Source organism: Gekko japonicus, unplaced genomic scaffold (genome assembly GCF_001447785.1).
Source record: "Gekko japonicus isolate JY-2015 unplaced genomic scaffold, Gekko_japonicus_V1.1 scaffold693, whole genome shotgun sequence".
In the NCBI taxonomy this organism is placed as follows: Eukaryota; Metazoa; Chordata; class Lepidosauria; order Squamata; family Gekkonidae; genus Gekko; species Gekko japonicus.
Genome location: NW_015173144.1, coordinates 689,933 through 705,829, shown reverse-complemented (window position 1 = coordinate 705,829; position 15,897 = coordinate 689,933). Strand labels below are relative to the sequence as shown.

The 15,897-nt window shown below is 44.3% G+C and overlaps 1 protein-coding gene across 8 annotated transcripts in view; it reads left to right on the top strand.

Annotated features, from left to right (window-relative positions):
* The window catches only part of SOX6 (SRY-box 6), a 678,959-nt gene that overhangs the window by 110,512 nt on the left and 552,550 nt on the right, over nucleotides 1-15,897 (top strand). The window contains exon 1 of one of the 8 annotated variants that reach the window (XM_015422303.1): nucleotides 7,878-7,943. The exons of the other annotated variants lie outside the window; for them this stretch is intronic. The gene's annotated coding sequence lies outside the window, so the exon portion shown is untranslated. Of the gene's footprint in view, nucleotides 1-7,877; nucleotides 7,944-15,897 lie in introns of those variants that run through there. 8 annotated transcript variants of the gene reach the window in all.

Below are 15,897 nucleotides of genomic sequence, written 5' to 3'. Positions count from 1 at the left end.
CAGAAAAATCCAAAAGGTAAAAAATAATGGGGAGGTTGGAATCCCCCCCCAAATAGCTTTTGATATGGCCGCCACAGGGATCTATTCCAGGCCCCCTGCATTGACAGTAAGAGATAGACTGGATGGTAGTCAGAGAGACAGAGAGAGATAATGAGTGGGAGAAGAGGGAAGGAAGCAAAAGCAGAATGGGAGCTGGGATCGGGGAGGATTCCTCCTGCAGTATGAATCCTGCATTGACAGTAAGAGATAGACTGGATGGTAGTCAGAGAGACAGAGAGAGATAATGAGTGGGAGAAGAGGGAAGGAAGCAAAAGCAGAATGGGAGCTGGGATCGGGGAGGATTCCTCCTGCAGTATGAATGGCTAACTAGCAGGGGAACATTTTAAAAGGACATCTGAGCTTCTCACCCCTACCTCTTTTGCTGTGGTCTCCACTGTCCTCTTAAAACTTTCTTGCGGGGGGCTTCTATCTGTTTTTCCACCAGCTCGAGAAAGACTGACTGGCTGAGAGTGAGACAAAGACACAGAGAGATAATGGGTGGGGGAAGAGGGGAGGAAGCAACAGCAGAACTGGAGCTGGGATTGGGGAGGATTCCTTGCTGCCACTCGTCCATCTCTAACACTGTTTTTCCTGCAGTATGAATGGCTAAATAGCAGGGGCAAGTTTTAAAAGGACCCCTGAGCCTGCAACTGCAAAGCCTTGCAAGCAGGAGAAAAGGATTGTTCTCCAATCTCTGTAGCTGTGGACTCTGTCCTTTAAAACCATTATTTCCAGCTTCTAACTGTGTCTCCCTCCCCCCCAGCTTGGGCATTGCTTCTTCCCACTGCTTTTCTCTTCTGACTGACTAGAAGCTAGAGGTAAGTTATAAAAGGACAGCTGAGGCATCATTAATGGATGGGTGGGCACAGTGACTGTGAGGTGGGAGGTAGGTGATGAGGAGGCAGGATTTCGTCCAACCAGTGTCAGTTTGTACACACCAACTTTTAAAATGTTCCTTAGCAACCCTGACAGGCGAATAAACTGCCAAAGACAGCTGTGGTTCTGTGGGTGAATGTGGACTCATCTCGGCCTGAAGAAGACTGGAGCCCTGCAACCACACTATTCTCCACGGTTAGGCAAGAGACTGAACAAGCAAAGGTGCCTCAGGCTGACCCATTGATAAACTATCTGCTTACTCCCAACTCCAAATCATTAATGAACAAGTTAAAAGTATCAGACCGAGTACTGATCCCTGTGGTACCCCACTGCTTACTGAGAAAATTGCCCATTTATACTCACTCTCTGTTTCCTATGAATTACCTGGTTTTTTATCCACAAAAGAACTATTGAGCTTACTTAGGAGGCTATGATGAGGAACTTTATCAAAAGCTTTCTGGAAGTCAAGGTAAACAACATCTATCGGGTCCCCCTTGTCCACATGTTTGTTCAGTCCCTCAAAGAACACTAACAGGTTAGTGAGACAAGATCTTCCCTTACAGATCCCATGTTTCTAAAAATCCAAGTTTGCAGCACTCCAATCCAAGGATATTTTGGAAATGAAGAAGGAACATTTACATCTAATGTGGTATTCAAATAAATAATTTAATTAAAAGCAACAATAACAAATATTACAAACAACAGAAGAATACAGAAATGAAAAGAACTGTGACATTTAGAATTAATACATACAGAAACACACAAAACCAGCAAGGAAACAGAATAAAAGGATTAATGCTTTGTGTACATTTTGTGCACTGTACTGAGTGGGTCTCATCACAAGGAATATATACTTTTAGTAAGTACAAATCCTATACCTCAGTTTCAAAACAATGCAATTACCACTTAAAACAAATGTCAACACATTATGCAACATTCTGTTGTGGGTCCCCACTTCTCTATATACTATTAGCTGCCCATGGCCACTATCTGCGGATATCTAAACCTGTAGATCAGGGCCATGTGGAGGCTAAGCAGATCTTTATGCACACTTGGGGGACTCTCCAGGAGTGCATAAAAATCTGAAATGTTAAAAAAACGGGGGTTTAAATCCCCCTGAATGTAAAACAGTGTTCTCAGCATTCTCAGCATTCTTTGCACTTGCACTTACCTCCAGCAGTTGGAGGAGGCCAGGAGCTGTACTGGGTCCAGCAGCAGCGGTGCAGCCTAAGAGCCCTGCTGGGCCTGGTGGTGGCTGTGCAGTCCAGGAGCCTCTGTTACCTGAACTGCTTGTCTCCTTTTAATTTGGAGAATTTAGCAGCATTCAACAAAATGGGTGTAACAGATGGGATCACACACCTATGTATACCAGGGTCAGTTTCAAAGAGAGAAACTCTCAAATAATGGGGACTAAATTTAAAGAAATTGTTTTATTGAAAAATATTGATTAAATACAAAGCAAACACACCAAGCAGTCAAGATGCACATGCATACAAGGCAACAGCAAAACAGAGGAGTTTAGAGACATATAGGGAGTTTTTGTGTCAATATTTACCAGATCCAGATGTGCAGAAGTCCAGTGCTGGAAGATCATGAATGACCAGCATATCATGAACAAGGGGGGGCCCAGACTGGAGGTGCCACTCTACTAGGTGCCCAAGAGTGTCACACTGAGCCATGGCTGTGCAGCCATTTTTATAGATTATAGAAGGTATCCCGAGGGGCAGCGTTATGGCTTTGAAAAAAGGAACCAAAAGTTTTCCGATCTTTGATTATGGGTTTCCCAAACTTTAAACAAAAGGTGTGATGACATCCTGTTGGATATATCCTCTATGATATTTGGAGTGGCAATGGTTGATAGTATCTGATACTTCAAAGTTAATAGCTTTTGGTAACCTGGGAGAATTGCTCAGGAAGAGGACCATAAATTGCCTTCCTAGAAAAATGTTTACATTTAAAAGGAAATAAGATGGAACGTGGGGTTCCTCAAGTCATAGGGCCTTGTATCCGTTCATCACCAGCCTTGACTAGCCATGAGGGACATGGATCAAGGAGGCATGTAGTTGGCTTAACAGCACTCAGGATCCTGTCAACATCAGCAGGTAAGAGCGGGCTGAAGGAATCAAAAACTGAATCCAAAGATGGCCAAGGGGCCTCCAGTTCACATACTGTGTCAACATTAGCTGGTCATTTATGGTGGAGCAACAAGACTTTATCCACGAAGAAGCTCATAAATGCCTCAGAACCGATAGTTGAATTTCTATGTCTGTTTTGGTGCTAGGGTTGCCAAGTCGACTTACCTCTCTGCCGCGTGCACGTCACAGGGAAGTGACGTCATGACACCGGGCACGCTGGGGGTGGGGCCACAGCCATTTGAGAGGAAAACTCTATGGTTTCCCCTCAAATGGTTGTGCCCCGCCCCCAGCGTACCCGGCATCATGACGTCACTTTCTGTGACGTGCATGCGGGGGTGGGGTTTCCCCTGGGGCCCAATTCCGCGGGAGCGGAAATCGGGCCTCCAAAGCAGGGGGAAATCCGCCCCCCGGGGGGATTTGGCAGCCCTATTTGGTGCCTCTCAGTGAGGGATGTCAAGGATCTAATTCCCCTAAATAATTGTGCTGGGCAGGAGCTAGCGGATGCAATGTAGTTTGTATGAGATTGTATATTACTTGTTGTAAGCCGCCCTGAGCCCTACTTGTAGGGAAGGGCAGCGTAGTAAATCTAATTTAATAAATAAATAAAGGGAGCAGTAAATGACAGATGTAGGTGTTCTTGTAGAGAAATGTATTTACATGAGAGAAAGGGCCCAAAGGAACTTTTACTCCCTATTGTGGACGTGCTGGAATGCAGAGAACATTGATACTTACCTGTGTGTGTGGGAGGGGGGCAGATTGCACGTAGAGAAGACAAATGTTGTTTTGACTACTTCCAGGGCCCATGTTTTAGGCAAGCTCCTGTGTTCATATATGTGTGTGTGTGTCCCCTCTTAGGACTGACCACAGCCTCAGAAGCAGTGCCTTTTAAGGTACCCTGGCCTAGTCCAGGGGTGAGAGTGCCTGTGACAGGCTGCCCTCTAATGCGGGGTATACAGGTGGAGTTACACCTCACAGGGCATGCTGCCAGCAGCAGCACAACCTGGGAGTCTGGTTATATGGCCACTGCCGGGCCCTGCAGGGCTCCTGGGCTGTGCCGCCATTGGGTACAGTAGCTGTGCTGGGGAGCCACACTGGTCCAGCGGCAGCTGCACAGCCCTGGAGCCCAGAAGGGTATACCACAAGTGGAGCCCCTGGGTCACACTGGGCCCAGTGTGGAAGTGGGTGGGGGAAAGTCCCTGCTGGCTTGGAGCAGCCAGCAGACACTCCTTTGTCACCGGAACTCCTCTAAGGACGGTTCCGAATGCCCAACTCAGACTTATCTATGACAGTGGGCGTGGCGTGAGTAATTTTCCCATGTATACAGAGGTCAGATTGGCCAACGAACGCTCCTGTTTTCCAGGAAGTGAGACAACATGCTAGGTTTAATGAATAAATGTTGCCTTTTACTAAGCAGTTTTCAAGCATACGAAAAACAGATGCACACACAGAATCACACAAGTTCCTTAGTTACAATAGTATATAGAAAGCAATCAGCAAGGAAATTAATAAATTCAACAGACAAGGGGGATAACACAGTAGGATATCGCTTATACTTATCTGAGGTCCAAGCTGAGAAGAAATCTTCTCTTAGAAGAAGTGGGGCAGCTTAAGGATCAGCGGGTGAAATTCTAAAAGCACACGAGCTGGTCCAGCCAAGCCACGTGCGGGTTCTCGGGTCGCGACTCCCGGGAATGCAGTAAGAATCACCTGCAGCGCTTAAGTTGCAAGGTAGGGGAGGGGTGGGTTAACCAGAGAAACAACGCTGTGTTTCTCTTTTTAAAAGCTAGGTTTTTGGGTTTGGCTTAGGGCCATAAACCCTTAGGGTCCGTACTCTTTACTATGGCTATAGGTTAAAGAGTTGTGACGTCCTAATTGAGGGGAAGGGGGCAATATGCAGATGCTCTGCCCTGACTTCAAAGATAGAGCCATGTGGTCAGGTGTGAATGCTGTTTCCATTGGCAACCTTTGACTTGTGCTTGCTCCACAACGGGTAATAAAGGAAGTTTTCTTTGTGATGCCAAAACCAGATAGCAGGAAGAGTTACGTGGTTTCCCACAGTTCAGCAATGGTGGGAAAGCCTGTCGTTTCTCCAAGTGTCCCAACTGGTACAATGGCGCTGGTCTTCTTTGTCCAGAGGCACTCTGGGAAGGTGCAGGGAGGCACGTGTTCTGTAGCAGGCAACACCAGCCTTGCCCAGCCATAGGCAAGCATGAGATGTGCAGCCAGCCATACACAGCAGTAAACACAGCAGTAATCCCTGAGTCCCAAATGCACAGATACACAGACATCTGACAGACACAGCAACAGTACAGTATAGACAATGCAATTACAAACACACATGGCTACACCTTCCCCTGCTGCTGCTCTCTGTGGTTCACCCGGAGCAGCTCTGAGCAAGCCAGCAGATACTCCCTTCCCACTGCTGCTCTCTGTGGCTCACCTGGAGTAGCTCTGGGGGAGCCCGCACAGCCCCTCTTCTCCAGCTCTCCAGCAAGCCACAGAGAGCTGGGGGGGTGAGCACTGTACTGGCTTGCCTAGAGCTGCCCCAGGTGAGCTGCAGAGAGTGGTGGTGGGTGTGAGAATGTCTGCTGTCTTGCTTGGAGCTGCTCCGAGTGTGCCGCAGAAAGCTGCCAGGCAGCCCGGGGTTCCACAATGGGCTCAGCGAGTGTGTGGGGGAGATGGGATCCCCTAGTGAGGCTCATGGGCCCCCACTTGTAATATTTAATCCATCATATACTCATTCTATACCTTTGAACTGGATCTGTTTCATCCCCCTTGGTGCTTTCTAAACTTCCCTGAGTGCCTTAAAACATCTGAAATGAGTATGAAGTTGTTATTGGGGTTTTTACTGTGTTTTGTAACTTTTTAAAATTTTGAATTTGCAATCCACCTTGAATCAAAAATAAGAAGCGGGGTATAAATATTTAAATAAATATAATGCTTTTTAAAATAGTTCGTAATCCTGTCTGCTCCATCTGCCTTTGCTTTATGTTTATTTTTCACTACTGGATAGGTATCTCTTTTGAGCCTTTAGTGCTGCATTTTTGTACCTTTTGTAGCTAAGAGAATAAATCTTTTTGCTCACCATATAAGAAGCTAAACCAAGTGCAGTGCTCCCCCTCTACATTCTAGAGTGAGATGTTCCAAAAAGAAGCCATTTATAGTATCAGTTAGCTGCTTCTCCAAACCGTGTACAGATGTGTCATTCAGCCAGTTAATATTGGGGTTGTTGAAATCATCCATTATTATTTTTTTTTCTCTGGCAGATTTTGCCAGTTCATTAATATCTTTCAGCACACTGAGTTGCTTGGCTGCTGCTTCTTTTACATGGCTTATGTCATATCATGCCATCACAGCACATTCTGCAGTTTCAAGTTAATTGCTCAATTAACAGCGGTATTCATAAAGTGCTAGGAAAATTCCACAACTAATGATATGGACAATTTCAAAATAGGTTGGTATTTCATAGTTTTAAATGTCAGGCATGCCAGTATCTGCAGGCACAGGATTGTCTACGCTTTGAACTCTATATTGCCATGAACACTGTAGCGTAGAAATTATAAGAGGCTTGGTTAGCAGCATCTCCTTCATATACCAGAGTTCCGTGCCCCCCTATTTAATCCTCTGGATCCTGGGAGAAATAAGTTAAAAGTATGCAATAGTTACTAATTTGATTGTGATTCTTGTCTTGTCAGAATGCAGAAGAAAACCATATGCATCACTGTTATAATTTCTTATCCTGGCGTTTGTAAGCTTTGTCTTTGTTTCTGTTATCTCAGCCAGCATTATTCTTGTAACTGAAAGTGGGTGCTGCTTGTATTGATGGAATACTGCTTATAGCTTTATTTTCTTCTTCTTTTGTGTTTGCTACATAAGATGACAGAAGGAGCATTGACTGGAACTGATACTAGTATCGGGGCTCAGTACACATTTCATAGTGGAAAATGGCTCCGTGGGATGGGCATAAACTGAACCAAGAAGCAAAACTCATCATGGATTTTGCCCTCTTTGTGGTTCCCGAAGTCAAGTTTGTGACAGGGTGCCTGGCATGAGCTTTCCATGAACGTTGACATTGTCCGTGGAGGTTCCTGCCAGTATGTGGGCGGACACGTTCCTGGACAGACTGTCTCTGCTCAATCAAAATGTTTACAAAACTTCAAAGCAACAACTTGAAGGGCATGTAGCGGAGAATCTGGGGGTGGTCCCCTGTGACTTTGATGTCTCTAGCTTGCACAGGATCTGTTCTATACACTCCTGAACCTTTGTCATTTTGACAGGTGCAGGTTCAGGAGTGTACAGAATGGATCCCATGCAAGGCAGTAATTTCCCTAGAAAGCACTTTCCTGGGGGCACCTTCTTTGTTGAGCCATAGCTCAGACCCTGTAAATCCAATCCTCACCAAACTTGGAGGGCAGGTAGAAGAGAGTCAGGCAGAGGTCCTCTGTGAGATTGGTGTCTCTAGCTTGCTGGGGAGACATTCTACTGGGCCATGAGCCTCATGAACTGAACTAGTTCATAAGGCAACTAAAAATTCATGATGGTCTTTGGTCCATGAATGGGGCACGTAATGAACCATGAACTGAACCGAACTGCATTTTCCCAGTTCATGCCCATTCCTAATGACTACACTTCCTTTTTCACAGTGACTGTATATTGTGGGTAAAGTTAAACTAGTGTGTTTCAAGAAATCGTCGGAAGCATGACTCTGGATATGGTTTTGTATTGCAAACCTAATACTTGTGTGTGTGCATATTTGTATATAAAGGACAGGATCCATGGTTCCCTTCTGATAAGGATTCTTTGTTTAAAGAGAGGAGTTTGGTACAGTGAAGACTCCTTCCTCCTACAGAAGATTCCTACATAGTAGAAGAGAACCATTGGATCTCACCCAATGTAAGTAAATTCCTCTTCCCCAACTGATTATTGTGGTGGAGGTATCTGTCCCAGGTGGCATATGGGAACATATTATTTAAAACCATTTGATTTTCTGCCCAAGTTTCCAAAAGAGCTTTTTCAGTTAAGTCCCTCAAAGGTACTAGTCGTTTTGGTTACATATATGTCAGTCACTTGTAGCACAAGTAATATCCAGAAAGGGAGAAAATTGAATGACTTTTCTACCAGTTTACAAACGGTGTCATCTGGCATTTTTTTCCTTTTGCCCAGGCAGCTGGGCAAATGGCTACTTAGGTAAGGGAGAGGTTCCCTTGCTCGAAAGCCAGTCGAATCCGACTCTAGGGTTGCGGTGCTCATCTCCATTTCAAAGCCGAAGAGCCAGCGCTGTCCGAAGACATTTCCGTGGTCATATGGCTGGCATGACTAAACACCAAGGTGCACGGAACGCTGTTACCTTCCCACTGAAGTGGTACCTATTTATCTACTTGCAATTTCTTGCTTTCGAACTGCTAGGTTGGCAGGAGCTGGAACTGGAGACGGGAGCTCACTCTGTCATGCGGCATACTCGGGTCTCGAACTGCTGAACTACCGACCTTGCGCAGCCTGCAGTTCAGCGTCTTAACCACTTGAGCCACCGCAGCTCCTAATGGCTACTTACAAGCCTACATTAAAATATCTCCACCCAACTTTAAACTTCCAGTAGTCTTCAGAGGATGGTGTTTTTTCCAAGCAAATTTAAGCGTAAAGCTCTGAAGCTTAAATAGTGTAGAGAACTTTGGCAAGCTGTCAAACTACTATACAAACCAAGCAGGTGTTTTATATGGAACTGTTTGCATTCTGTGATGAAATTATTAAAAATGGTGGTAATAATTTAAGCACAGAAAAATAAATCTGCATCCTAGAAAAAAATTATATGACATGATCAAGCTGACGTTAGCAATCAGCACATCCATGCTTCACTTAGTTTAATAGAGGGACTTTAGGCATTGCATTCAACTTTGGTTCGATTGTGGTCATTGTTTCTAACTGTATACTGTTTATCAGCTTTGTGGAAGCTGCCCTGAGCTCACTTTGGTGGGGAGGGCGGGGTAAGAGTTAAACGAACAAACAAACAAACAAACAAATAAATAACTTGAAGCAACTGTTTCTGTCTAGCTAACTGGGATTGCTTTAGGTGTATCCATAAACATGCTTGCTAGCAAGTATTGTTCTTTAGGTTTAGGAACTAAGTTAAGTGTATAAAATGCAAGTGTCCTCGTTATTGCAATGATATTTGCGTTATATTTTCAGCCTGTTTCGTAATCTCATCAGTGCCTCAAGGACAGCATAATTTACATGCTATAACAAACAAAGAAAAGAAGAAGGGGGGAAAAAAATAAAGGAATTATATTATTCCTTTTGGCCATGCAGCAAACTACCATTAACATTTTTCATCAGTATTCTCTTTAGAGTTTTCCAAACAGAACACTACAATGCTAACAGCTTATTTTTGTAGATGTTATTACAGTACTTTCACATCTTTATAGTACTGTAGTAAAGCTGAATTTACTGCTATACTGAAGGCAGAGTGAGGCCAATGTTAGAATCAACATTAAAATGATTCAACACCGTTTAGAGGGAGGGGGACCTCTTTGACTTGAGATCTGATACTGTATATAGCTGGAGGGCACTTGTTTAAGGGTTGCTAATAAAATGTGCATACCACTGATGACAGCTGCTTTCTTAATGTTCCAGCATTGAATATTGAAATGTGAGGGATGCTTTCTCTTCTCCATAAATACTTGATTAACGTCAACTGTTTAATAAGAGTCACACATACAGATGGGAAAGAGAAGTTATTCTCAAGAGTAAGTCTATAACATTGCCATCCTAAGCAGAGTAACATCTTTTTTTTTTTTAACTTCAGTGAACTTAAAAGGGTTTAGCCCTGACCAATGTTCCCTCTAAGCAGTGGAGACTTGTGAGCAAAAATTCTACTTTGTGAGCTACTGACATTAAAGTTGTGAGCAGGTAATTTGGCTGCTGCATACATTAGTTTGCTCTGGAGCCAGCCTTCCTGAGCTGAGACAAAAATGTGTGAGCCAGAGCTACTGACATTAAAGTTGTGAGCAAGGAATTTGGCTGCTCCATAAATCAGTTTGCTCTGGAGGCATCCCTTCCTGAGCTGAGACAAAAATGTGTGCACCGGAGGCTAAAAAACTTTGAGCTAGCTCACACTGACTCAGCTTAGAGGGAACACTGGCCATGACCTGGCTGGTCCTGGCTAGCCCGACCTTATCAGATTTTGAACACTGAACAGGGTCAGCCCTGCTTAGTAATTGGACGGGAACAGCCCCATAATCCAGATGTTTTTGTTGTGGGGGCACTTGGGGCATATTGGACCTGCTGGTGGTGGGTGGGAGTGAACTTGCCCTCACCACTGACAGCTCCCAAGTCCCCCCACGGCTCAGGCTCCCATCAGTCGGGAGGGAAACAGAGAATCACAAAGGGAACCTGGGCACCGGAGACACAGCAGTGTCTCAGAATTTCTTTAAAAATCAGACTGAATCGCCAGAAGAAGCACGAGCAGCCGAAAACCGGAAGGCGGCACTGGCAAAATGGGACTTGACTCAAACTGAAAGGCTGGCAAACAAACAAAGGCTATAAGGAGCAATTAACCGGAAACCCAGCAAGGCCACATTGAGATCATGCTTCTCCCCTTGCCTCCTGCTTGGCCGAGGTTGCCGTGTGGCCTCGCTGGGTCTTCCTGCTTCCACAGCCAGAAGCAGGAAGACCTGGCAAGGCCATGTGGAGGCCATCCCTCTCCCTCCCTTCCTGCTTGGCTGCAGCCAGAAGCAGGAAGACTTGGCAAGGCTGCATAGCGACCACGGCTGAGCAGGTGGGGAGGGAGGGGTGCCTCCTCCACACAGCCTCACCAGGTCTTCCCGATTCCAAAGTCAGCTTCTCAAACTTTGAGGAGCCAGCTGCGGAAGCAGGAAGACTCCGTGAGGCCGCCCCTCTCCCCTGCTTGCTCCCTCTACTCCAGGGCTGGGCATATTTTTTTTGGGGGGGGCATCTCCCTCATGTTCCCCCTGACTACGGGCCTGGATTAGAGATAACTGTGGAAGTCCAGGGTCTCTCTGCAGAGGCAGGCAATGGCAAACCACCTCTGAATGTCTCTTGCCTTGAAAACCTGAGAATTTACGGCACTTTCCACCCACCAACAACTCAACTCTGCTGAGGATGGAATTGTAAGGCTGATTTATGCCTGGGAATAAATCCAAACGCTTGATTTTGTGCTGTTGAGCCTACAAATTGGTCACGCAAGTATTTTTGGCATGAAACCTTTAATTTGAATATGAAGAATAGGAAATGTAAATAGGTTTTTACATGTAGTATTAAAACATACTCTAATGTCGTGAACCAGCAAATCACTTAGAGATGAATCTGGGGGTGGGTGGGGGATCTTCCCATAAAACACGGTCTGGCTGGGTGATGCCTGATTCTGTCAAATGTGAGGACATCATATGATGCATGTATATACTGGTACTTCCTCTAGGGTTACCAGGCATGGCATGGCCTGGCCATTGGTGAGAGATGGTGGTGTGTGCATGTGGAAACATACTGTGGGGATGGCTGTGGTCATCTTTTTCATGCAATGATGCCACTTTTGGCAAGACCTGGAAGTGATGACATCACACTAGGCTGACGCTCTAGGACTTGCCGCGAAACACTGGAAGTTATGGTTTCGACAATTGCAGTTCTCCCCCATTTGGCCGGCCTCTTTCGACCCATCAACCAGCTTAGTCTCATAATACTTAGAAGGAACATTTAATGTAGAAGATTCGGCATTAAAAATATATTCAAGAAAAGGAAACCATTTCAAGTGAAAATTTGATTTGGTGCAAGACAAGTTAACATTGGCTACTAAATCAGATATTTTATCCATGTGGCATGGTAATCCCATATCTTTAATCTCCATCAGGATGACAGTAATTTATTGGAAGATTTCCAACTACTAGCAATTACTACTTTTGCAGCCGTCAATAACACAGAAATAAGGTATTGTCTGATTTTAGGTATTGGGGTGTCAGACCAAAGATCTAAGAGTATAAGCTCCGGCTGCATAGGGATCAAGTAACCAGTAACGTTTTTGATGGATGACACTATTTTAGACCAAAATTGCTGAACAAAAACACATGACCACCAACAGTGCAAAAATGTACCTCTTTCTCCACGAGATCTCCAACAAAGGAGGGAATTTGTGTTGGTTATTTTATGAAATGCCGCAAAACACTGGAAGTCATGGTTTTAACATATGCTTTTTGAGATAGTTTGCCACACGAACAGTGCGATCCTAAGCAGAGATACATTGTTCTAAGTCTGTTGATCCATGGGTTTAGAAGGGTGTAGCTCTTTTTAGGATTTCACTGTAAATCATAGAATGTGTAGATTTTGAAATACAGATTTTCCACTCCTGTGAGAAGAGTTTAATTTCAGCTAAGAAGATAACTCTGCCATAAAGGTTTTTTTGGGGGGTCCTATAGGGGATTATAAGTGGGAAAGCCCTGCTTTTCCTCATGTCTCTCTTTACCTGGAAACCTAATATTGAAACTGCCTTCTGTTATATATGGTTGCATACTGTATTGTTAAGGGGCTGCTGTTAACTTAGTTGGCTGTCTTGAGGTTTGATTCTAATGCATAGAAACATGGCATTTGTTTACACTGTCATAAGAAACACTTGCCTGCATCAGTTATTATTGTCTCTTTTCCTATAAGGAGGAACTTCTTGGTAAAAGATAAAATCACTTGAGTAAAAATACCAGCATTCATTTAGTAACCACTGGGAAAAAGGGAGTGTTTGTTTGATTTCTGTAGCACCAACTTTTCTGTAGCCTGTGCAGTTTGTGAAGTGCCTCTTCACCGTCTTTAGAGAGGAAAAAAGAGTGCTCTGTATGCGAAAGAAGATTACAGTACTGAGTGTCAAACAGAGAGGCATTAGACAGGTGAACATTTTCTATGGAAGTACCACTTAGCAGTTACATTAGCAAGGAAGTTTTGTTTCTTGCTTGCCTATAACATCGTGGTCCTTCAGTACACTTCCCAGCTTTTCATTTTCTTGTAGTCTTTCTCAAGCCTGCTTTGCGGCAATGTTTTGGGAGAAGATCACAGCAAAGCTGGTGTGGCAGCCATGGGACAGGAGAGTCTGGAACTTCCAAGACCTATCCATATTGGCACTATTTTCCCTGTCCCATATGCTGCAGTGGTTATTCCCTTTACCATTGGAGGGCTTGTTTCTTTTAAATGGCAATGGACAGTGTTCTGTTAGTGCTCTAATATTTTGCTTATTAGGTTCTCTGAATTCTCCACTTTTAAAAAAAGTCTCCAACCCTTTTTGTTGTGGAGATAGGCCTTTCCCCCCTTATGTCTCTGCAGCAAACATGGCTAGAGACCTACATTTAAAAAAATGAAAGCAGGGAATTCGGAGAATATGCTAGACAAATTGTTCTAATGTTGTAACCCGCCCTGAGCCCGTTTACAGGATGGGCGGGATATAAATGCGAAAAATAAATAAATAAATAAGAAAATAAAGTTTAAATATGTCAATTGCTAATTTAAAAAAGTGAAAAAGCCCCTCCGTGGAATGAGGGGAGGGGAATGGGCACTGTCAGGGAACTGGGGGAAGAAAAACGTGGAGAAACCTACCATGTGGAAGTGCTGCTGCTGCTGTGCTGTACGGGCAGCCACAACAGCAGTGGGGAAATCACACAAGCTGTAATGGTTTAAAGTTTTCAGTGTGTGTTTCTTTAAATGTTTGGTAAGTTGCAGAAGAACACGGGGCGTGTGAAAGAGGGGGATGAGTGAGTGAGGTGATTGGTTGGTGACTGGGAGTGTGTGGGCAGAGCTATAGGCGTGCCTGTGGAGAAAATCAGTCAGTGTGTTCAGTCAGCAGTTAACAGTCAGTTGTGGTTAGTCAGCAGCCTACAGAGTCTGAGAATCAGCCTTCTGATTAGAATCCCATATTAGCGCTGTGAAAAGCATTTAAGATTCTAAAAAGATAGAATAATTTAGAGGACGTATTAGCAACCAGAGAGAGCCAGAACCTCATATTGTCAAAGTATTATAAGTGTGTGAAATACAGAGGCTGACGGAAACCTGAGTTAAGAAGTGAAAGATGAAACGGAGCTAAATAAAATAAAGATTGGACAAAGTACAGTCTGAAGAGAAAGGAGGATTTGAGAGTAAGGAGTGTTTGTGAAGTGAAAGACTGTGATACCTAGTCGTAAGTTATTTACACACATTGTTTTATTCACTGAAGAGATAAGTTACAAAACATCTTGAAACCAATACGCTTCTTGTACGAATAAAGGGTTTTTTTTGTTTATTGTTAACCCGGAGTCCTATGCTATTAAAATATAAGAGTCTCATCCTCAGGACCACATGGACCAATGAAGGAGCCTTAGAACTTGGGGACAATACCTTGGGAAAGGTTAAAATGTAAGATTGGAATTAAATTCCTGGCAGCAGCATTACATACCTTGAGTGAGAGAAAGAAACAACAAGACATTTAAAAACACCTCATACCTAACCACATAAATAAAATAGTAGTTGTGACAGAAGCCCATCACCATGTAGAAAACACTTCTCTGGCCTTGTTCACACGGAGGATTTGCCGTGGCAGAGCGATGACTGCATGGCGGATTATCCAGGCGCGATCACACTGCAACATCTGGGAAGTGGAGCGCACCTGTGGCAAACCTGTGGCGTACCGCTGGAAATGCGTGATTAAAGATTACCTGCTCGAAGGTACTAGCAACCGGTTTGCCACGGGCTGCCTCCGGAGTCCCTCAGTGTGATTGCGCCAGCCGTGGCTTTTCCCTCCGGCCCCTCATTGATGCACAGGCGATGTGATGCACAGGCGCGGAGTAAAGGAACCGTGGCATGCCGCTGACATGTGGGATCGCGTTATGGCGGCTCTAATTGCGGTGGTGCAAAAAGCCCCGCCTCCCCCCTGCGTTATCCGGCCCGTGTGACCGGGGCCTCTGTCTCTTATCTTCCTTTGTTTCCCTGTGACTTTTCAGGTCCAGTGGACAAGCTGAACCCGTTTCCTCCCCTTTAAAAGGATTTAGTGTAGGGCTTCTGTTACTTGGAGGCAAGAGCATTACCTACAGGATGAGAAGCAGATGCATAAAACATATCAAGGTATAGTATTATGAAGTAACAGTACGTAAGCTCAGGAAACACAGAAGAAATAATATTTGCCATTGTTCAAAGAACCATGGCATAGTCTGTGTGAACTCAAGGGAGCTTTAGTTTTGTTTCCCCTCATACAGCAGCACCTTCCCAACCATCACATGGCAAACCAGTTTCGAAAGCAAAGGGAGTTTCGAAAGCATTTGTGATAGGCAATAGTATGTGTGTGTGTGTGTGTTAGTAAAACAATAAACTCCACTGGTTTAGCAAAAGCCCCTACGTGAGCCTGTTTGGATCTCAGCCATTGTAATTACATAGATTTATGTAGTGTTTGTGGTGCTCCATTTTACTATGCAGTCTGATGGGATGGTTAGCCATAAGCTTCTGTGTGCTAGTGCTCCTGTAACTTGATTTTTATATGATCAGTTTTGCCTGCCCTGCCCTTCGTTCTCTCAAGCATTCTGGTCCTTAGTCCATAGTCACATTCCTCTTTACCCAAACAATTTCTGCTGTACAGTTAAAAATCATACAGAACCCTGCCTACAAGATAGATAGCTGACTGATCTCCTTGTTTCACATCTTACCCTTTTGTCAGCCCTTGTCCTCACTCTACTTTTCTTGTTACCAAATGATTAAGCTTTTTAAAGCGATAGGGCTCTGTCAAATGAAAATATTATGGAGCAGAATTCTAATGTATAATGGCCCTGATTCGGGGCTCAAAAATAGAGAGAGAGAGAGAGAGAGAGAGAGAGAGAGAGAGATATTCTAAATTTATCATCAC